Source organism: Engystomops pustulosus, chromosome 8 (assembly GCF_040894005.1).
Source record: "Engystomops pustulosus chromosome 8, aEngPut4.maternal, whole genome shotgun sequence".
In the NCBI taxonomy this organism is placed as follows: domain Eukaryota; kingdom Metazoa; phylum Chordata; class Amphibia; order Anura; family Leptodactylidae; genus Engystomops; species Engystomops pustulosus.
This window is the reverse complement of record NC_092418.1, coordinates 4,999,156-5,026,670: the sequence shown is the minus strand read 5'-3', so window position 1 is coordinate 5,026,670 and position 27,515 is coordinate 4,999,156. Positions and strand designations below refer to the sequence as shown.

Genomic DNA, 27,515 nt, shown 5'->3' with positions numbered 1-27,515 from the left:
TACAGCCACGGCCTCCGATTTCCGTCGCGTGCATGCCAGCGCCGATGCGCCACAATCCGATCGCGTGCGCCAAAATCCCGGGGCAGTACAGGGAAAATCGTCGAAAAACGGAAAAATTCGGGTAACCTGTCGCAAAAACTTGAATCGAGCCCTTAATAAATGACCCCCAATGTGTTCCGGCAGATAAGACGCCTCCTACGTCTCTGAACACTCAAAATAGATTGTGGAAAGAGGAAAGTAAAAGACGGAAAGAAAAATGGAAAATTGCACAGTGATGAAAGGGTTAAGGGAAGAAAGATGAGAACAAGAGCCAAAATGTAAGGAATATCAAGTACATGGTCTTGGAAAAATAGAAGTTTACCGTAATGTTCCATATTAATTCTACGCACAAAATGTGAGCAGCGACAATTCAGGCGAACGCGTTTCAGGAGCCGCCGACCCCAAACACAAAATACAGGTGGTCCCCTACTTAAGGACACCCGACTTACATACAACCCATAGTTACAGACGGACCCCCCTGACCTCTGGTGACCTCCCTGGATGTTACTATAGTCCCAGACTGCAATAATCAGCTGTAAGGTGTCTGTAATGAAGCTTTATTGATAATCCTTGGTTCCATTACAGCAAAAAATGTTTAAACTCCAATTGTCACTGGGGCCAAAAAATTTTTTGTCTGGATCTACAATGAAAAAATATACAGTTTCGACTTACATACAAATTCAACTTAAGAACAAACCTCCAGACCCTATCTTGTACGTAACCCGGGGACTGCCTGTATACGGAGATTCATGAGAGGAGAAGGAGATCTACCGGGAATTATTCCACTTCACGGGAAAGATCCCGACCTGCACCGGACGGAGGGTTTGACTCTAATTTTGTAACGCGCAGACGCCACAGGAGGCGCCGATTCTCCGTACCAATCCTCATGGTTAAAATCTCCTGGGAAATGCAAAAAAATTTTGTACAGGAGATTTTCCATGTAAAACGCGACCAGAACTGCAGGATGTTTGGTGCTATTTTCATTCCTTCCTGAGGATGCGGAGCCCCCTATAGATCCACCCTCCGGGGTCCTGCTCTCAGGGGGTCTCATGCTATATGTCACTCCTCCAGTCCACCGAACCTTCATCAATGTACAATGGCACCCAGAAGAATCTCTGCTACCTGTCAGTGACTGGAAGCGCTCCTGCTTACTTTCAGAGGGTGACTATTACAGGTGAAGTGCTGTTACAGTGCGTCAGTGTGCTGCTTCCTGTGGTTTTCAGTCCTCAGAGACAATAAATTCTCTGAGCAGCGAAAAATCATCAAAGAATGAAAGTGAAACATTGTGAAGAGAAAGATCTCGGCTCCAGAAGAAACTCGCTGCAGAGGCCTCACAAGGTAAGTACTTTCACCTCCTGGGGTGGGCGTCCATGGGGTCCACATCCACTGCATAGCACAGAGCATGTGACCAGCCAGGACAGGGACCCCCATAGGAAACTATACAAGATGGACTACAAACACCAGCAACACTAACATCCAGACCATCTCATACTCAGCATCTGCTTCCATCCTGGTTATATGTATGTGGAGGTATATACAGTGCACAGTACTACTTCTCCTGTATATATATACAGAGCACAGTACTACTTCTCCTGTATATATATACAGTGCACAGTACTACTTCTCCTGTATATATATACAGTGCACAGTACTACTTCTCCTGTATATATACAGTGCACAGTACTACTTCTCCTGTATATATACAGTGCACAGTACTACTTCTCCTGTATATATATACAGTGCACAGTACTACTTCTCCTGTATATATACAGTGCACAGTACTACTTCTCCTGTATATATATATACAGTGCACAGTACTACTTCTCCTGTATATATATATACAGTGCACATTACTACTTCTCCTGTATATATGGGCAGTGCACAGTACTACTTCTCCTGTATATATACAGTGCACAGTACTACTTCTCCTGTATATATACAGTGCACAGTACTACTTCTCCTGTATATATATACAGTGCACAGTACTACTTCTCCTGTATATATATACAGTGCACAGTACTACTTCTCCTGTATATATATACAGTGCACAGTACTACTTCTCCTGTATATATACAGTGCACAGTACTACTTCTCCTGTATATATATATACAGTGCACAGTACTACTTCTCCTGTATATATATACAGTGCACAGTACTACTTCTCCTGTATATATACAGTGCACAGTACTACTTCTCCTGTATATATATACAGTGCACAGTACTACTCCTCCTGTATATATATACAGTGCACAGTACTACTTCTCCTGTATATATATACAGTGCACAGTACTACTTCTCCTGTATATATACAGTGCACATTACTACTTCTCCTGTATATATGGGCAGTGCACAGTACTACTTCTCCTGTATATATACAGTGCACAGTACTACTTCTCCTGTATATATACAGTGCACAGTACTACTTCTCCTGTATATATATACAGTGCACAGTACTACTTCTCCTGTATATATATACAGTGCACAGTACTACTTCTCCTGTATATATATACAGTGCACAGTACTACTTCTCCTGTATATATACAGTGCACAGTACTACTTCTCCTGTATATATATATACAGTGCACAGTACTACTTCTCCTGTATATATATACAGTGCACAGTACTACTTCTCCTGTATATATACAGTGCACAGTACTACTTCTCCTGTATATATATACAGTGCACAGTACTACTCCTCCTGTATATATATGGACAGTGCACAGTACTACTTCTCCTGTATATATACAGTGCACAGTACTACTTCTCCTGTATATATATACAGTGCACAGTACTACTTCTCCTGTATATATACAGTGCACAGTACTACTTCTCCTGTATATATATACAGTGCACAGTACTACTTCTCCTGTATATATATACAGTGCACAGTACTACTTCTCCTGTATATATACAGTGCACATTACTACTTCTCCTGTATATATACAGTGCACAGTACTACTTCTCCTGTATATATACAGTGCACAGTACTACTTCTCCTGTATATATACAGTGCACAGTACTACTTCTCCTGTATATATATATACAGTGCACAGTACTACTTCTCCTGTATATATATACAGTGCACAGTACTACTTCTCCTGTATATATATACAGTGCACAGTACTACTTCTCCTGTATATATATACACTGCACAGTACTACTTCTCCTGTATATATACAGTGCACAGTACTGCTTCTCCTGTATATATATACAGTGCACAGTACTAATTCTCCTATATATATACAGTGCACAGTACTACTTCTCCTGTATATATATATACAGTGCACAGTACTACTTCTCCTGTATATATACAGTGCACAGTACTACTTCTCCTGTATATATACAGTGCACAGTACTACTTCTCCTGTATATATATACAGTGCACAGTACTACTTCTCCTGTATATATATACAGTGCACAGTACTACTTCTCCTGTATATATATACAGTGCACAGTACTACTTCTCCTGTATATATATATACAGTGCACAGTACTACTTCTCCTGTATATATACAGTGCACAGTACTACTTCTCCTGTATATATATACAGTGCACAGTACTACTTCTCCTGTATATATATACAGTGCACACTACTACTTCTCCTGTATATATACAGTGCACAGTACTACTTCTCCTGTATATATATACACTGCACAGTACTACTTCTCCTGTATATATATACAGTGCACAGTACTACTTCTCCTGTATATATACAGTGCACAGTACTACTTCTCCTGTATATATACAGTGCACAGTACTACTTCTCCTGTATATATACAGTGCACAGTACTACTTCTCCTGTATATATACAGTGCACAGTACTACTTCTCCTGTATATATACAGTGCACAGTACTACTTCTCCTGTATATATACAGTGCACAGTACTACTTCTCCTGTATATATATACACTGCACAGTACTACTTCTTCTGTATATATATACAGTGCACAGTACTACTTCTCCTGTATATATATACAGTGCACAGTACTACTTCTCCTGTATATATATACAGTGCACAGTACTACTTCTCCTGTATATATACACTGCACAGTACTACTTCTCCTGTATATATATACAGTGCACAGTACTACTTCTCCTGTATATATATATACAGTGCACAGTACTACTTCTCCTGTCCTGTATATATATACAGTGCACAGTACTACTTCTCCTGTATATATACAGTGCACAGTACTACTTCTCCTGTATATATACAGTGCACAGTACTACTTCTCCTGTATATATATACAGTGCACAGTACTACTTCTCCTGTATATATATACAGTGCACAGTACTACTTCTCCTGTATATATATATACAGTGCACAGTACTACTTCTCCTGTATATATATACAGTGCACAGTACTACTTCTCCTGTATATATACAGTGCACAGTACTACTTCTCCTGTATATATATATACAGTGCACAGTACTACTTCTCCTGTATATATATATACAGTGCACAGTACTACTTCTCCTGTATATATATACACTGCACAGTACTACTTCTTCTGTATATATACAGTGCACAGTACTACTTCTCCTGTATATATATACAGTGCACACTACTACTTCTCCTGTATATATACAGTGCACAGTACTACTTCTCCTGTATATATATACACTGCACAGTACTACTTCTCCTGTATATATATACAGTGCACAGTACTACTTCTCCTGTATATATACAGTGCACAGTACTTCTTCTCCTGTATATATACAGTGCACAGTACTACTTCTCCTGTATATATACAGTGCACAGTACTACTTCTCCTGTATATATACAGTGCACAGTACTACTTCTCCTGTATATATACAGTGCACAGTACTACTTCTCCTGTATATATACAGTGCACAGTACTACTTCTCCTGTATATATATACACTGCACAGTACTACTTCTTCTGTATATATATACAGTGCACAGTACTACTTCTCCTGTATATATATACAGTGCACAGTACTACTTCTCCTGTATATATATACAGTGCACACTACTACTTCCCCTGTCCTGTATATATATACAGTGCACAGTACTACTTCTCCTGTATATATACAGTGCACAGTACTACTTCTCCTGTATATATACAGTGCACAGTACTACTTCTCCTGTATATATACACTGCACAGTACTACTTCTCCTGTATATATATATACAGTGCACAGTACTACTTCTCCTGTATATATACAGTGCACAGTACTACTTCTCCTGTATATATACAGTGCACAGTACTACTTCTCCTGTATATATATACAGTGCACAGTACTACTTCTCCTGTATATATATACAGTGCACAGTACTACTTCTCCTGTATATATATATACAGTGGACAGTACTACTTCTCCTGTATATATATATACAGTGCACAGTACTACTTCTCCTGTATATATACAGTGCACAGTACTACTTCTCCTGTATATATATATACAGTGCACAGTACTACTTCTCCTGTATATATATATACAGTGCACAGTACTACTTCTCCTGTATATATATACACTGCACAGTACTACTTCTTCTGTATATATATACAGTGCACAGTACTACTTCTCCTGTATATATATACAGTGCACAGTACTACTTCTCCTGTATATATATACAGTGCACAGTACTACTTCTCCTGTATATATACAGTGCACAGTACTACTTCTCCTGTATATATACAGTGCACAGTACTACTTCTCCTGTATATATACAGTGCACAGTACTACGTCTCCTGTATATACAGTGCACAGTACTACTTCTGTATATATATACAGTGCACAGTACTACTTCTCCTGTATATATATACAGTGCACAGTACTACTTCTCCTATATATATATACAGTGCACAGTACTACTTCTCCTGTATGTATATATATATATATATATACAGTGCACAGTACTACTTCTCCTGTATATATACAGTGCACAGTACTACTTCTCCTGTATATATATATATATATATATATATATATATATATACAGTGCACAGTACTACTTCTCCTGTATATATATACAGTGCACAGTACTACTTCTCCTGTATATATATACAGTGCACAGTACTACTTCTCCTGTATATATATATACAGTGCACAGTACTACTTCTCCTGTATATATATATACAGTGCACAGTACTACTTCTCCTGTATATATATACAGTGCACAGTACTACTTCTCCTGTGTATATACAGTGCACAGTACTACTTCTCCTGTATATATACAGTGCACAGTACTACTTCTCCTGTATATATATATATATATATATATATATATATATATATATATATATATACAGTGCACAGTACTACTTCTCCTGTATATATATACAGTGCACAGTACTACTTCTCCTGTATATATATACAGTGCACAGTACTACTTCTCCTGTATATATATATACAGTGCACAGTACTACTTCTCCTGTATATATATACAGTGCACAGTACTACTTCTCCTGTATATATACAGTGCACAGTACTACTTCTCCTGTATATATATACAGTGCACAGTACTACTTCTCCTGTATATATACAGTGCACAGTACTACTTCTCCTGTATATATACAGTGCACAGTACTACTTCTCCTGTGTATATATATATACAGTGCACAGTACTACTTCTCCTGTATATATATATACAGTGCACAGTACTACTTCTCCTGTATATATACAGTGCACAGTACTACTTCTCCTGTATATATATACAGTGCACAGTACTACTTCTCCTGTATATATACAGTGCACAGTACTACTTCTCCTGTATATATATACAGTGCACAGTACTACTTCTCCTGTATATATACAGTGCACAGTACTACTTCTCCTGTATATATACAGTGCACAGTACTACTTCTCCTGTGTATATATATATACAGTGCACAGTACTACTTCTCCTGTATATATATATATACAGTGCACAGTACTACTTCTCCTGTATATATACAGTGCACAGTACTACTTCTCCTGTATATATATACAGTGCACAGTACTACTTCTCCTGTATATATATATACAGTGCACAGTACTACTTCTCCTGTATATATACAGTGTACAGTACTACTTCTCCTGTATATATACAGTGCACAGTACTACTTCTCCTGTATATATACAGTGCACATTACTACTTCTCCTGTATATATATATACAGTGCACAGTACTACTTCTCCTGTGTATATACACAGTGCACAGTACTACTTCTCCTGTATATATACAGTGCACAGTACTACTTCCCCTGTATATATATACAGTGCACAGTACTACTTCTCCTGTATATATACAGTGCACAGTACTACTTCTCCTGTATATATACAGTGCACAGTACTACTTCTCCTGTATATACAGTGCACAGTACTACTTCTGTATATATATACAGTGCACAGTACTACTTCTCCTGTATATATATACAGTGCACAGTACTACTTCTCCTGTATATATATACAGTGCACAGTACTACTTCTCCTGTATATATATACAGTGCACAGTACTACTTCTCCTGTATATATATACAGTGCACAGTACTACTTCTCCTGTATATATATACAGTGCACAGTACTACTTCTCCTGTATATATATACAGTGCACAGTACTACTTCTCCTGTATATATACAGTGCACAGTACTACTTCTCCTGTATATATATACAGTGCACAGTACTACTTCTCCTGTATATATATACAGTGCACAGTACTACTTCTCCTGTATATATATACAGTGCACAGTACTACTTCTCCTGTATATATATACAGTGCACAGTACTACTTCTCCTGTATATATACAGTGCACAGTACTACTTCTCCTGTATATATAGTGCACAGTACTACTTCTCCTGTATATATACAGTGCACAGTACTACTTCTCCTGTATATATATACAGAGCACAGTACTACTTCTCCTGTATATATATACAGTGCACAGTACTACTTCTCCTGTATATATATACAGAGCACAGTACTACTTCTCCTGTATATATATACAGTGCACAGTACTACTTCTCCTGTATATATATACAGTGCACAGTACTACTTCTCCTGTATATATATACAGTGCACAGTACTACTTCTCCTGTATATATACAGTGCACAGTACTACTTCTCCTGTATATATATACAGTGCACAGTACTACTTCTCCTGTATATATATACCGTGCACAGTACTACTTCTCCTGTATATATATATATATATATATATATATATATATATATATATATATATACAGTGCACAGTACTACTTCTCCTGTATATATATATACAGTGCACAGTACTACTTCTCCTGTATATATATACAGTGCACAGTACTACTTCTCCTGTATATATACAGTGCACAGTACTACTTCTCCTGTATATATACAGTGCACAGTACTACTTCTCCTGTATATATATACAGTGCACAGTACTACTTCTCCTGTATATATATACAGTGCACAGTACTACTTCTCCTGTATATATATACACTGCACAGTACTACTTCTCCTGTATATATATACAGTGCACAGTACTACTTCTCCTGTATATATACAGTGCACAGTACTACTTCTCCTGTATATATACAGTGCACAGTACTACTTCTCCTGTATATATAAACACTGCACAGTACTACTTCTCCTGTATATATGGGCAGTGCACAGTACTACTTCTCCTGTATATATATATATACAGTGCACAGTACTACTTCTCCTGTATATATATATATACAGTGCACAGTACTACTTCTCCTGTATATATATATATATACAGTGCACAGTACTACTTCTCCTGTATATATACAGTGCACAGTACTACTTCTCCTGTATATATATACAGTGCACAGTACTACTTCTCCTGTATATATATACAGTGCACAGTACTTCTTCTCCTGTATATATACAGTGCACAGTACTACTTCTCCTGTATATATATACAGTGCACAGTACTACTTCTCCTGTATATATATACAGTGCACAGTACTACTTCCCCTGTCCTGTATATATATACAGTGCACAGTACTACTTCTCCTGTATATATACAGTGCACAGTACTACTTCTCCTGTATATATACAGTGCACAGTACTACTTCTCCTGTATATATATACCGTGCACAGTACTACTTCTCCTGTATATATATACCGTGCACAGTACTACTTCTCCTGTATATATATACAGTGCACAGTACTACTTCTCCTGTATATATATACAGTGCACAGTACTACTTCTCCTGTATATATACAGTGCACAGTACTACTTCTCCTGTATATATATACAGTGCACAGTACTACTTCTCCTGTATATATACAGTGCACAGTACTACTTCTCCTGTATATATACAGTGCACAGTACTACTTCTCCTGTATATATATACAGTGCACAGTACTACTTCTCCTGTATATATATACAGTGCACAGTACTACTTCTCCTGTATATATATACAGTGCACAGTACTACTTCTCCTGTATATATATACAGTGCACAGTACTACTTCTCCTGTATATATACAGTGCACAGTACTACTTCTCCTGTATATATATATATATACAGTGCACAGTACTACTTCTCCTGTATATATATATACAGTGCACAGTACTACTTCTCCTGTATATATATACAGTGCACAGTACTACTTCTCCTGTATATATATATACAGTGCACAGTACTACTTCTCCTGTATATATACAGTGCACAGTACTTCTTCTCCTGTATATATACAGTGCACAGTACTACTTCTCCTGTATATATACAGTACACAGTACTACTTCTCCTGTATATACACAGTGCACAGTACTACTTCTCCTGTATATACAGTGCACAGTACTACTTCTCCTGTATATATATACAGTGCACAGTACTACTTCTCCTGTATATATACAGTGCACAGTATTACTTCTGTATATATATACAGTGCACAGTACTACTTCTCCTATATATATATACAGTGCACAGTACTACTTCTCCTGTATATATATATATATATACAGTGCACAGTACTACTTCTCCTGTATATATACAGTGCACAGTACTTCTTCTCCTGTATATATACAGTGCACAGTACTACTTCTCCTGTATATATACAGTGCACAGTACTACTTCTCCTGTATATATACAGTGCACAGTACTACTTCTCCTGTATATATATATACAGTGCACAGTACTACTTCTCCTGTATATATATACACTGCACAGTACTACTTCTCCTGTATATATACAGTGCACAGTACTACTTCTCCTGTATATATATACAGAGCACAGTACTACTTCTCCTGTATATATACAGTGCACAGTACTACTTCTCCTGTATATATATACAGTGCACAGTACTACTTCTCCTGTATATATACAGTGCACAGTACTACTTCTCCTGTATATATAGTGCACAGTACTACTTCTCCTGTATATATACAGTGCACAGTACTACTTCTCCTGTATATATATACAGAGCACAGTACTACTTCTCCTGTATATATATACAGTGCACAGTACTACTTCTCCTGTATATATATACAGAGCACAGTACTACTTCTCCTGTATATATATACAGTGCACAGTACTACTTCTCCTGTATATATATACAGTGCACAGTACTACTTCTCCTGTATATATATACAGTGCACAGTACTACTTCTCCTGTATATATACAGTGCACAGTACTACTTCTCCTGTATATATATACAGTGCACAGTACTACTTCTCCTGTATATATATACCGTGCACAGTACTACTTCTCCTGTATATATATATATATATATATATATATATATATATATATATATACAGTGCACAGTACTACTTCTCCTGTATATATATATACAGTGCACAGTACTACTTCTCCTGTATATATATACAGTGCACAGTACTACTTCTCCTGTATATATACAGTGCACAGTACTACTTCTCCTGTATATATACAGTGCACAGTACTACTTCTCCTGTATATATATACAGTGCACAGTACTACTTCTCCTGTATATATATACAGTGCACAGTACTACTTCTCCTGTATATATATACACTGCACAGTACTACTTCTCCTGTATATATATACAGTGCACAGTACTACTTCTCCTGTATATATACAGTGCACAGTACTACTTCTCCTGTATATATACAGTGCACAGTACTACTTCTCCTGTATATATAAACACTGCACAGTACTACTTCTCCTGTATATATGGGCAGTGCACAGTACTACTTCTCCTGTATATATATATATACAGTGCACAGTACTACTTCTCCTGTATATATATATATACACTGCACAGTACTACTTCTCCTGTATATATATATATATACAGTGCACAGTACTACTTCTCCTGTATATATACAGTGCACAGTACTACTTCTCCTGTATATATATACAGTGCACAGTACTACTTCTCCTGTATATATATACAGTGCACAGTACTTCTTCTCCTGTATATATACAGTGCACAGTACTACTTCTCCTGTATATATATACAGTGCACAGTACTACTTCTCCTGTATATATATACAGTGCACAGTACTACTTCCCCTGTCCTGTATATATATACAGTGCACAGTACTACTTCTCCTGTATATATACAGTGCACAGTACTACTTCTCCTGTATATATACAGTGCACAGTACTACTTCTCCTGTATATATATACCGTGCACAGTACTACTTCTCCTGTATATATATACCGTGCACAGTACTACTTCTCCTGTATATATATACAGTGCACAGTACTACTTCTCCTGTATATATATACAGTGCACAGTACTACTTCTCCTGTATATATACAGTGCACAGTACTACTTCTCCTGTATATATATACAGTGCACAGTACTACTTCTCCTGTATATATACAGTGCACAGTACTACTTCTCCTGTATATATACAGTGCACAGTACTACTTCTCCTGTATATATATACAGTGCACAGTACTACTTCTCCTGTATATATATACAGTGCACAGTACTACTTCTCCTGTATATATATACAGTGCACAGTACTACTTCTCCTGTATATATATACAGTGCACAGTACTACTTCTCCTGTATATATACAGTGCACAGTACTACTTCTCCTGTATATATATATATATATACAGTGCACAGTACTACTTCTCCTGTATATATATATACAGTGCACAGTACTACTTCTCCTGTATATATATACAGTGCACAGTACTACTTCTCCTGTATATATATATACAGTGCACAGTACTACTTCTCCTGTATATATACAGTGCACAGTACTTCTTCTCCTGTATATATACAGTGCACAGTACTACTTCTCCTGTATATATACAGTACACAGTACTACTTCTCCTGTATATACACAGTGCACAGTACTACTTCTCCTGTATATACAGTGCACAGTACTACTTCTCCTGTATATATATACAGTGCACAGTACTACTTCTCCTGTATATATACAGTGCACAGTATTACTTCTGTATATATATACAGTGCACAGTACTACTTCTCCTATATATATATACAGTGCACAGTACTACTTCTCCTGTATATATATATATATATACAGTGCACAGTACTACTTCTCCTGTATATATACAGTGCACAGTACTTCTTCTCCTGTATATATACAGTGCACAGTACTACTTCTCCTGTATATATACAGTGCACAGTACTACTTCTCCTGTATATATACAGTGCACAGTACTACTTCTCCTGTATATATATATACAGTGCACAGTACTACTTCTCCTGTATATATATACACTGCACAGTACTACTTCTCCTGTATATATACAGTGCACAGTACTACTTCTCCTGTATATATATACAGAGCACAGTACTACTTCTCCTGTATATATACAGTGCACAGTACTACTTCTCCTGTATATATATACAGTGCACAGTACTACTTCTCCTGTATATATATACAGTGCACAGTACTACTTCTCCTGTATATATATACAGTGCACAGTACTACTTCTCCTGTATATATACAGTGCACAGTATTACTTCTGTATATATATACAGTGCACAGTACTACTTCTCCTGTATATATATATGGACAGTGCACAGTACTACTTCTCCTGTATATATATGGACAGTGCACAGTACCACTTCTCCTGTATATATATACAGTGCACAGTACTACTTCTCCTGTATATATACAGTGCACAGTACTACTTCTCCTGTATATATATACAGTGCACAGTACTACTTCTCCTGTATATATATACAGTGCACAGTACTACTTCTCCTGTATATATACAGTGCACAGTACTACTTCTCCTGTATATATACAGTGCACAGTACTACTTCTCCTGTATATATACAGTGCACAGTACTACTTCTCCTGTATATATATACAGTGCACAGTACTACTTCTCCTGTATATATATACAGTGCACAGTACTACTTCTCCTGTATATATACAGTGCACAGTACTACTTCTCCTGTATATATACAGTGCACAGTACTACTTCTCCTGTATATATATACAGTGCACAGTACTACTTCTCCTGTATATATACAGTGCACAGTACTACTTCTCCTGTATATATATACAGTGCACAGTACTACTTCCCCTGTATATATATACAGTGCACAGTACTACTTCTCCTGTATATATACACTGCACAGTACTACTTCTCCTGTATATATACAGTGCACAGTACTACTTCTCCTGTATATATATACAGTGCACAGTACTACTTCTCCTGTATATATACAGTGCACAGTACTACTTCTCCTATATATATATACAGTGCACAGTACTACTTCTCCTATATATATATACAGTGCACAGTACTACTTCTCCTGTATATATACAGTGCACAGTACTACTTCTCCTGTATATATACAGTGCACAGTACTACTTCTCCTGTATATATATATATATATATATATATATATATATATATATATATACAGTGCACAGTACTACTTCTCCTGTATATATATACAGTGCACAGTACTACTTCTCCTGTATATATATACAGTGCACAGTACTACTTCTCCTGTATATATATATACAGTGCACAGTACTACTTCTCCTGTATATATATATACAGTGCACAGTACTACTTCTCCTGTATATATATACAGTGCACAGTACTACTTCTCCTGTATATATATATATATATATATACAGTGCACAGTACTACTTCTCCTGTATATATACAGTGCACAGTACTACTTCTCCTGTATATATATACAGTGCACAGTACTACTTCTCCTGTATATATATATACAGTGCACAGTACTACTTCTCCTGTATATATACAGTGTACAGTACTACTTCTCCTGTATATATACAGTGCACAGTACTACTTCTCCTGTATATATACAGTGCACAGTACTACTTCTCCTGTATATACAGTGCACAGTACTACTTCTGTATATATATACAGTGCACAGTACTACTTCTCCTGTATATATATACAGTGCACAGTACTACTTCTCCTGTATATATATACAGTGCACAGTACTACTTCTCCTGTATATATGGACAGTGCACAGTACTACTTCTCCTGTGTATATACAGTGCACAGTACTACTTCTCCTGTATATATATACAGTGCACAGTACTACTTCTCCTGTATATATACACTGCACAGTACTACTTCTCCTGTATATATACAGTGCACAGTACTACTTCTCCTGTATATATACAGTGCACAGTACTACTTCTCCTGTATATATATACAGTGCACAGTACTACTTCTCCTATGTGTATATACAGTGCACAGTACTACTTCTCCTGTATATATACAGTGCACAGTACTACTTCTCCTGTATATATATACAGTGCACAGTACTACTTCTCCTGTATATATATGGACAGTGCACAGTACTACTTCTCCTGTATATATACAGTGCACAGTACTACTTCTCCTGTATATATATATATACAGTGCACAGTACTACTTCTCCTGTATATATATATATATACAGTGCACAGTACTACTTCTCCTGTATATATATGGACAGTGCACAGTACTTCTCCTGTATATATATATATACAGTGCACAGTACTACTTCTCCTGTATATATACAGTGCACAGTACTACTTCTCCTGTATATATACAGTGCACAGTACTACTTCTCCTGTATATATATATATATACAGTGCACAGTACTACTTCTCCTGTATATATACAGTGCACAGTACTACTTCTCCTGTATATATATGGACAGTGCACAGTACTACTTCTCCTGTATATATACAGTGCACAGTACTACTTGTCCTGTATATATATATATACAGTGCACAGTACTACTTCTCCTGTATATATACAGTGCACAGTACTACTTCTCCTGTATATATACAGTGCACAGTACTACTTCTCCTGTATATATATATATATATACAGTGCACAGTACTACTTCTCCTGTATATATAAAGTGCACAGTACTACTTCTCCTGTATATATATATACAGTGCACAGTACTACTTCTCCTGTATATATAAAGTGCACAGTACTACTTCTCCTGTATATATATATACAGTGCACAGTACTACTTCTCCTGTATATATATGGACGGTGCACAGTACTACTTCTCCTGTATATATACAGTGCACAGTACTACTTCTCCTGTATATATACAGTGCACAGTACTACTTCTCCTGTATATATATACAGTGCACAGTACTACTTCTCCTGTATATATACAGTGCACAGTACTACTTCTCCTGTATATATATGGACAGTGCACAGTACTACTTCTCCTGTATATATATACAGTGCACAGTACTACTTCTCCTGTATATATACAGTGCACAGTACTACTTCTCCTGTATATATATGGACAGTGCACAGTACTACTTCTCCTGTATATATACAGTGCACAGTACTACTTCTCCTGTATATATACAGTGCACAGTACTACTTCTCCTGTATATATACAGTGCACAGTACTACTTCTCCTGTATATATACAGTGCACAGTACTACTTCTCCTGTATATATACAGTGCACAGTACTACTTCTCCTGTATATATATACAGTGCACAGTACTACTTCTCCTGTATATATACAGTGCACAGTACTACTTCTCCTGTATATATATATATACAGTGCACAGTACTACTTCTCCTGTATATATACAGTGCACAGTACTACTTCTCCTGTATATATATACAGTGCACAGTACTACTTCTCCTGTATATATATACAGTGCACAGTACTACTTCTCCTGTATATATACAGTGCACAGTACTACTTCTCCTGTATATATATACAGTGCACAGTACTACTTCTCCTGTATATATATACAGTGCACAGTACTACTTCTCCTGTATATACAGTGCACAGTACTACTTCTCCTGTATATATACAGTGCACAGTACTACTTCTCCTGTATATATATGGACGGTGCACAGTACTACTTCTCCTGTATATATATACAGTGCACAGTACTACTTCTCCTGTATATATATACAGTGCACAGTACTACTTCTCCTGTATATATATACAGTGCACAGTACTACTTCTCCTGTATATATATACACTGCACAGTACTACTTCTCCTGTATATATACAGTGCACAGTACTACTTCTCCTGTATATATATATATACAGTGCACAGTACTACTTCTCCTGTATATATACAGTGCACAGTACTACTTCTCCTGTATATATATATATACAGTGCACAGTACTACTTCTCCTGTATATATACAGTGCACAGTACTACTTCTCCTGTATATATATATACAGTGCACAGTACTACTTCTCCTGTATATATATACAGTGCACAGTACTACTTCTCCTGTATATATATACACTGCACAGTACTACTTCTCCTGAATATATATACAGTGCACAGTACTACTTCTCCTGTATATATATACAGTGCACAGTACTACTTCTCCTGTATATATATACAGTGCACAGTACTACTTCTCCTGTATATATACAGTGCACAGTACTACTTCTCCTGTATATATACAGTGCACAGTACTACTTCTCCTGTATATATATACAGTGCACAGTACTACTTCTCCTGTATATATATATATACAGTGCACAGTACTACTTCTCCTGTATATATATACAGTGCACAGTACTACTTCTCCTGTATATATATACAGTGCACAGTACTACTTCTCCTGTATATATATATACAGTGCACAGTACTACTTCTCCTGTATATACAGTGCACAGTACTACTTCTCCTGTATATATACAGTGCACAGTACTACTTCTCCTGTATATATACAGTGCACAGTACTACTTCTCCTGTATATATATACAGTGCACAGTACTACTTCTCCTGTATATATACAGTGCACAGTACTACTTCTCCTGTATATATATGGACAGTGCACAGTACTACTTCTCCTGTATATATACAGTGCACAGTACTACTTCTCCTGTATATATATGGACAGTGCACAGTACTACTTCTCCTGTATATATATACAGTGCACAGTACTACTTCTCCTGTATATATATACAGTGCACAGTACTACTTCTCCTGTATATATATACAGTGCACAGTACTACTTCTCCTGTATATATATACAGTGCACAGTACTACTTCTCCTGTATATATATATACAGTGCACAGTACTACTTCTCCTGTATATATATGGACAGTGCACAGTACTACTTCTCCTGTATATATATACAGTGCACAGTACTACTTCTCCTGTATATGTATACAGTGCACAGTACTACTTCTCCTGTATATATACAGTGCACAGTACTACTTCTCCTGTATATATACAGTGCACAGTACTACTTCTCCTGTATATATACAGTGCACAGTACTACTTCTCCTGTATATATATACAGTGCACAGTACTACTTCTCCTGTATATATATATACAGTGCACAGTACTACTTCTCCTGTATATATATATACAGTGCACAGTACTACTTCTCCTGTATATACAGTGCACAGTACTACTTCTCCTGTATATATACAGTGCACAGTACTACTTCTCCTGTATATATACAGTGCACAGTACTACTTCTCCTGTATATATATACAGTGCACAGTACTACTTCTCCTGTATATACAGTGCACAGTACTACTTCTCCTGTATATATACAGTGCACAGTACTACTTCTCCTGTATATATACAGTGCACAGTACTACTTCTCCTGTATATATATACAGTGCACAGTACTACTTCTCCTGTATATATATACAGTGCACAGTACTACTTCTCCTGTATATATACAGTGCACAGTACTTCTTCTCCTGTATATATATACAGTGCACAGTACTACTTCTCCTGTATATATACAGTGCACAGTACTACTTCTCCTGTATATATGGGCAGTGCACAGTACTACTTCTCCTGTATATATACAGTGCACAGTACTACTTCTCCTGTATATATATGGACAGTGCACAGTACTACTTCTCCTGTATATATATACAGTGCACAGTACTACTTCTCCTGTATATATATATACAGTGCACAGTACTACTTCTCCTGTATATATATACAGTGCACAGTACTACTTCTCCTGTATATATATACAGTGCACAGTACTACTTCTCCTGTATATATATACAGTGCACAGTACTACTTCTCCTGTATATATATATACAGTGCACAGTACTACTTCTCCTGTATATATATACAGTGCACAGTACTACTTCTCCTGTATATATATACAGTGCACAGTACTACTTCTCCTGTATATATATACTGCACAGTACTACTTCTCCTGTATATATACAGTGCACAGTACTACTTCTCCTGTATATATATACAGTGCACAGTACTACTTCTCCTGTATATATATACAGTGCACAGTACTACTTCTCCTGTATATATATATATACAGTGCACAGTACTACTTCTCCTGTATATATATATATACAGTGCACAGTACTACTTCTCCTGTATATATACAGTGCACAGTACTACTTCTCCTGTATATATACAGTGCACAGTACTACTTCTCCTGTATATATATATATACAGTGCACAGTACTACTTCTCCTGTATATATATATATACAGTGCACAGTACTACTTCTCCTGTATATATACAGTGCACAGTACTACTTCTCCTGTATATATATACAGTGCACAGTACTACTTCTCCTGTATATATATATACAGTGCACAGTACTACTTCTCCTGTATATACAGTGCACAGTACTACTTCTCCTGTATATATACAGTGCACAGTACTACTTCTCCTGTATATATATGGACGGTGCACAGTACTACTTCTCCTGTATATATATACAGTGCACAGTACTACTTCTCCTGTATATATATACAGTGCACAGTACTACTTCTCCTGTATATATATACAGTGCACAGTACTACTTCTCCTGTATATATACAGTGCACAGTACTACTTCTCCTGTATATATATATACAGTGCACAGTACTACTTCTCCTGTATATATACAGTGCACAGTACTACTTCTCCTGTATATATGGGCAGTGCACAGTACTACTTCTCATGTATATATACAGTGCACAGTACTACTTCTCCTGTATATATACAGTGCACAGTACTACTTCTCCTGTATATATATGGACAGTGCACAGTACTACTTCTCCTGTATATATACAGTGCACAGTACTACTTCTCCTGTATATATACAGTGCACAGTACTACTTCTCCTGTATATATATGGACAGTGCACAGTACTACTTCTCCTGTATATATATATATATATATACAGTGCACAGTACTACTTCTCCTGTATATATACAGTGCACAGTACTACTTCTCCTGTATATATATGGACAGTGCACAGTACTACTTCTCCTGTATATATATATATATACAGTGCACAGTACTACTTCTCCTGTATATATACAGTGCACAGTACTACTTCTCCTGTATATATACAGTGCACAGTACTACTTCTCCTGTATATATACAGTGCACAGTACTACTTCTCCTGTATATATATATATACAGTGCACAGTACTACTTCTCCTGTATATATACAGTGCACAGTACTACTTCTCCTGTATATATATGGACAGTGCACAGTACTACTTCTCCTGTATATATGGGCAGTGCACAGTACTGCTTCTCCTGTATATACACAGTGCACAGTACTACTTCTCCTGTATATATATACAGTGCACAGTACTACTTCTCCTGTATATATACAGTGCACAGTACTACTTCTCCTGCATATATACAGTGCACAGTACTGCTTCTCCTGTATATATACAGTGCACAGTACTACTTCTCCTGTATATATACAGTGCACAGTACTACTTCTCCTGTATATATGGGCAGTGCACAGTACTACTTCTCCTGTATATATACAGTGCACAGTACTACTTCTCCTGTATATATATGGACAGTGCACAGTACTACTTCTCCTGTATATATACAGTGCACAGTACTACTTCTCCTGTATATATATGGACAGTGCACAGTACTACTTCTCCTGTATATATATACAGTGCACAGTACTACTTCTCCTGTATATATATATACAGTGCACAGTACTACTTCTCCTGTATATATATACAGTGCACAGTACTACTTCTCCTGTATATATATACAGTGCACAGTACTACTTCTCCTGTATATATATACAGTGCACAGTACTACTTCTCCTGTATATATATATATACAGTGCACAGTACTACTTCTCCTGTATATATATACAGTGCACAGTACTACTTCTCCTGTATATATATACAGTGCACAGTACTACTTCTCCTGTATATACAGTGCACAGTACTACTTCTCCTGTATATATACAGTGCACAGTACTACTTCTCCTGTATATATATGGACGGTGCACAGTACTACTTCTCCTGTATATATATACAGTGCACAGTACTACTTCTCCTGTATATATATACAGTGCACAGTACTACTTCTCCTGTATATATATACAGTGCACAGTACTACTTCTCCTGTATATATACAGTGCACAGTACTACTTCTCCTGTATATATACAGTGCACAGTACTACTTCTCCTGTATATATATACAGTGCACAGTACTACTTCTCCTGTATATATATGGACAGTGCACAGTACTACTTCTCCTGTATATATATACAGTGCACAGTACTACTTCTCCTGTATATATATACAGTGCACAGTACTACTTCTCCTGTATATATATACAGTGCACAGTACTACTTCTCCTGTATATATATACAGTGCACAGTACTACTTCTCCTGTATATATATACAGTGCACAGTACTACTTCTCCTGTATATACAGTGCACAGTACTACTTCTCCTGTATATATACAGTGCACAGTACTACTTCTCCTGTATATATATGGACGGTGCACAGTACTACTTCTCCTGTATATATATACAGTGCACAGTACTACTTCTCCTGTATATATATACAGTGCACAGTACTACTTCTCCTGTATATATATACACTGCACAGTACTACTTCTCCTGTATATATACAGTGCACAGTACTACTTCTCCTGTATATATATACAGTGCACAGTACTACTTCTCCTGTATATACAGTGCACAGTACTACTTCTGTATATATATACAGTGCACAGTACTACTTCTCCTGTATATATATACAGTGCACAGTACTACTTCTCCTGTATATATATACAGTGCACAGTACTACTTCTCCTGTATATATATACAGTGCACAGTACTACTTCTCCTGTATATATATACAGTGCACAGTACTACTTCTCCTGTATATATATATATACAGTGCACAGTACTACTTCTCCTGTATATATATAAAGTGCACAGTACTACTTCTCCTGTATATATATACAGTGCACAGTACTACTTCTCCTGTATATATATACAGTGCACAGTACTACTTCTCCTGTATATATATATATACAGTGCACAGTACTACTTCTCCTGTATATATATAAAGTGCACAGTACTACTTCTCCTGTATATATATACAGTGCACAGTACTACTTCTCCTGTATATATATACACTGCACAGTACTACTTCTCCTGTATATATACAGTGCACAGTACTACTTCTCCTGTATATATATACAGTGCACAGTACTACTTCTCCTGTATATATATACAGTGCACAGTACTACTTCTCCTGTATATATACAGTGCACAGTACTACTTCTCCTGTATATATATATACAGTGCACAGTACTACTTCTCCTGTATATATACAGTGCACAGTACTACTTCTCCTGTATATATGGGCAGTGCACAGTACTACTTCTCATGTATATATACAGTGCACAGTACTACTTCTCCTGTATATATACAGTGCACAGTACTACTTCTCCTGTATATATATGGACAGTGCACAGTACTACTTCTCCTGTATATATACAGTGCACAGTACTACTTCTCCTGTATATATACAGTGCACAGTACTACTTCTCCTGTATATATATGGACAGTGCACAGTACTACTTCTCCTGTATATATATATATATATATATACAGTGCACAGTACTACTTCTCCTGTATATATACAGTGCACAGTACTACTTCTCCTGTATATATATGGACAGTGCACAGTACTACTTCTCCTGTATATATATATATACAGTGCACAGTACTACTTCTCCTGTATATATACAGTGCACAGTACTACTTCTCCTGTATATATACAGTGCACAGTACTACTTCTCCTGTATATATACAGTGCACAGTACTACTTCTCCTGTATATATATATATACAGTGCACAGTACTACTTCTCCTGTATATATACAGTGCACAGTACTACTTCTCCTGTATATATATGGACAGTGCACAGTACTACTTCTCCTGTATATATGGGCAGTGCACAGTACTGCTTCTCCTGTATATACACAGTGCACAGTACTACTTCTCCTGTATATATATACAGTGCACAGTACTACTTCTCCTGTATATATACAGTGCACAGTACTACTTCTCCTGCATATATACAGTGCACAGTACTGCTTCTCCTGTATATATACAGTGCACAGTACTACTTCTCCTGTATATATACAGTGCACAGTACTACTTCTCCTGTATATATGGGCAGTGCACAGTACTACTTCTCCTGTATATATACAGTGCACAGTACTACTTCTCCTGTATATATATGGACAGTGCACAGTACTACTTCTCCTGTATATATACAGTGCACAGTACTACTTCTCCTGTATATATATGGACAGTGCACAGTACTACTTCTCCTGTATATATATACAGTGCACAGTACTACTTCTCCTGTATATATATATACAGTGCACAGTACTACTTCTCCTGTATATATATACAGTGCACAGTACTACTTCTCCTGTATATATATACAGTGCACAGTACTACTTCTCCTGTATATATATACAGTGCACAGTACTACTTCTCCTGTATATATATATATACAGTGCACAGTACTACTTCTCCTGTATATATATACAGTGCACAGTACTACTTCTCCTGTATATATATACAGTGCACAGTACTACTTCTCCTGTATATACAGTGCACAGTACTACTTCTCCTGTATATATACAGTGCACAGTACTACTTCTCCTGTATATATATGGACGGTGCACAGTACTACTTCTCCTGTATATATATACAGTGCACAGTACTACTTCTCCTGTATATATATACAGTGCACAGTACTACTTCTCCTGTATATATATACAGTGCACAGTACTACTTCTCCTGTATATATACAGTGCACAGTACTACTTCTCCTGTATATATACAGTGCACAGTACTACTTCTCCTGTATATATATACAGTGCACAGTACTACTTCTCCTGTATATATATGGACAGTGCACAGTACTACTTCTCCTGTATATATATACAGTGCACAGTACTACTTCTCCTGTATATATATACAGTGCACAGTACTACTTCTCCTGTATATATATACAGTGCACAGTACTACTTCTCCTGTATATATATACAGTGCACAGTACTACTTCTCCTGTATATATATACAGTGCACAGTACTACTTCTCCTGTATATACAGTGCACAGTACTACTTCTCCTGTATATATACAGTGCACAGTACTACTTCTCCTGTATATATATGGACGGTGCACAGTACTACTTCTCCTGTATATATATACAGTGCACAGTACTACTTCTCCTGTATATATATACAGTGCACAGTACTACTTCTCCTGTATATATATACAGTGCACAGTACTACTTCTCCTGTATATATATACACTGCACAGTACTACTTCTCCTGTATATATACAGTGCACAGTACTACTTCTCCTGTGTATATATATATATATATATACAGTGCACAGTACTACTTCTCCTGTATATATACAGTGCACAGTACTACTTCTCCTGTATATATATATACAGTGCACAGTACTACTTCTCCTGTATATATACAGTGCACAGTACTACTTCTCCTGTATATATACAGTGCACAGTACTACTTCTCCTGTATATATATACAGTGCACAGTACTACTTCTCCTGTATATATACAGTGCACAGTACTACTTCTCCTGTATATAAATGGACAGTGCACAGTACTACTTCTCCTGTATATATACAGTGCACAGTACTACTTCTCCTGTATATATACAGTGCACAGTACTACTTCTCCTGTATATATATGGACAGTGCACAGTACTACTTCTCCTGTATATATATACAGTGCACAGTACTACTTCTCCTGTATATATATACAGTGCACAGTACTACTTCTCCTGTATATATATACAGTGCACAGTACTACTTCTCCTGTATATATACAGTGCACAGTACTACTTCTCCTGTATATATATACAGTGCACAGTACTACTTCTCCTGTATATATATACAGTGCACAGTACTACTTCTCCTGTATATACAGTGCACAGTACTACTTCTCCTGTATATATACAGTGCACAGTACTACTTCTCCTGTATATATATGGACAGTGCACAGTACTACTTCTCCTGTATATATATACAGTGCACAGTACTACTTCTCCTGTATATATATACAGTGCACAGTACTACTTCTCCTGTATATATATACAGTGCACAGTACTACTTCTCCTGTATATATATACAGTGCACAGTACTACTTCTCCTGTATATATATACAGTGCACAGTACTACTTCTCCTGTATATATATATATATATACAGTGCACAGTACTACTTCTCCTGTATATATACACAGTGCACAGTACTACTTCTCCTGTATATAAATATACAGTGCACAGTACTACTTCTCCTGTATATATATACAGTGCACAGTACTACTTCTCCTGTATATATATACAGTGCACAGTACTACTTCTCCTGTATATATATACAGTGCACAGTACTACTTCTCCTGTATATATATAAAGTGCACAGTACTACTTCTCCTGTATATATATATACAGTGCACAGTACTACTTCTCCTGTATATATACTGTGCACAGTACTACTTCTCCTGTATATATACAGTGCACAGTACTACTTCTCCTGTATATATATACAGTGCACAGTACTACTTCTCCTGTATATATACAGTGCACAGTACTACTTCTCCTGTATATATACAGTGTACAGTACTACTTCTCCTGTATATATATACAGTGCACAGTACTACTTCTCCTGTATATATATACAGTGCACAGTACTACTTCTCCTGTATATATATATATACAGTGCACAGTACTACTTCTCCTGTATATATATACAGTGCACAGTACTACTTCTCCTGTATATATATACAGTGCACAGTACTACTTCTCCTGTATATATACAGTGCACAGTACTACTTCTCCTGTATATATATGGACAGTGCACAGTACTACTTCTCCTGTATATATACAGTGCACAGTACTACTTCTCCTGTATATATATATACAGTGCACAGTACTACTTCTCCTGTATATATATGGACAGTGCACAGTACTACTTCTCCTGTATATATATACAGTGCACAGTACTACTTCTCCTGTATATATATACAGTGCACAGTACTACTTCTCCTGTATATATATACAGTGCACAGTACTACTTCTCCTGTATATATATATATACAGTGCACAGTACTACTTCTCCTGTATATATATATACAGTGCACAGTACTACTTCTCCTGTATATATATGGACAGTGCACAGTACTACTTCTCCTGTATATATATACAGTGCACAGTACTACTTCTCCTGTATATATACAGTGCACAGTACTACTTCTCCTGTATATATACAGTGCACAGTACTACTTCTCCTGTATATATACAGTGCACAGTACTACTTCTCCTGTATATATATACAGTGCACAGTACTACTTCTCCTGTATATATATATATACAGTGCACAGTACTACTTCTCCTGTATATATATACAGTGCACAGTACTACTTCTCCTGTATATACAGTGCACAGTACTACTTCTCCTGTATATATACAGTGCACAGTACTACTTCTCCTGTATATATACAGTGCACAGTACTACTTCTCCCTGTATATATATACAGTGCACAGTACTACTTCTCCTGTATATATATACAGTGCACAGTACTACTTCTCCTGTATATTATACAGCTGCACAGTACTACTTCTCCGTATATATACATCTTCTCTGTATATATATACAGTGAATATCACACGTGAGTGATCTTCTCTTGTATATATACACTGCACAGTACTACTTCTCCTATATATACAGTCTGCACAGTACTACTTCTCCTGTATATATACAGTGCACAGTACTACTTCTCCTGTATATATACAGTGCACAGTACTACTTCTCCTGTATATATACAGTGCACAGTACTTCTTCTCCTGTATATATATACAGTGCACAGTACTACTTCTCCTGTATATATACAGTGCACAGTACTACTTCTCCTGTATATATGGGCAGTGCACAGTACTACTTCTCCTGTATATATACAGTGCACAGTACTACTTCTCCTGTATATATATATGGACAGTGCACAGTACTACTTCTCCTGTATATATACAGTGCACAGTACTACTTCTCCTGTATATATATGGACAGTGCACAGTACTACTTCTCCTGTATATATATATATACAGTGCACAGTACTACTTCTCCTGTATATATATACAGTGCACAGTACTACTTCTCCTGTATATATATACAGTGCACAGTACTACTTCTCCTGTATATACAGTGCACAGTACTACTTCTCCTGTATATATACAGTGCACAGTACTACTTCTCCTGTATATATATGGACGGTGCACAGTACTACTTCTCCTGTATATACAGTGCACAGTACTACTTCTCCTGTATATATATACACTGCACAGTACTACTTCTCCTGTATATATATACAGTGCACAGTACTACTTCTCCTGTATATATATATACAGTGCCCAGTACTACTTCTCCTGTATATATACAGTGCACAGTACTACTTCTCCTGTATATATATACAGTGCACAGTACTACTTCTCCTGTATATATATACAGTGCACAGTACTACTTCTCCTGTATATATATACAGTGCACAGTACTACTTCTCCTGTATATATATACAGTGCACAGTACTACTTCTCCTGTATATATATACAGTGCACAGTACTACTTCTCCTGTATATATATATATACAGTGCACAGTACTACTTCTCCTGTATATATATACAGTGCACAGTACTACTTCTCCTGTATATATATACAGTGCACAGTACTACTTCTCCTGTATATACAGTGCACAGTACTACTTCTCCTGTATATATACAGTGCACA

General features: G+C 36.4%; 1 protein-coding gene across 1 annotated transcript in view; it reads left to right on the top strand.

The window, feature by feature from the left end:
• Positions 1-987: 987 nt before the first annotated feature.
• LOC140076265 (guanylate-binding protein 6-like) overlaps positions 988-27,515 on the top strand; it is a 46,257-nt gene continuing 19,729 nt past the window's right edge. Inside the window, exon 1 of the mRNA XM_072122813.1 lies at positions 988-1,377. The gene's annotated coding sequence lies outside the window, so the exon portion shown is untranslated. The remainder of the gene's footprint in view (positions 1,378-27,515) is intronic.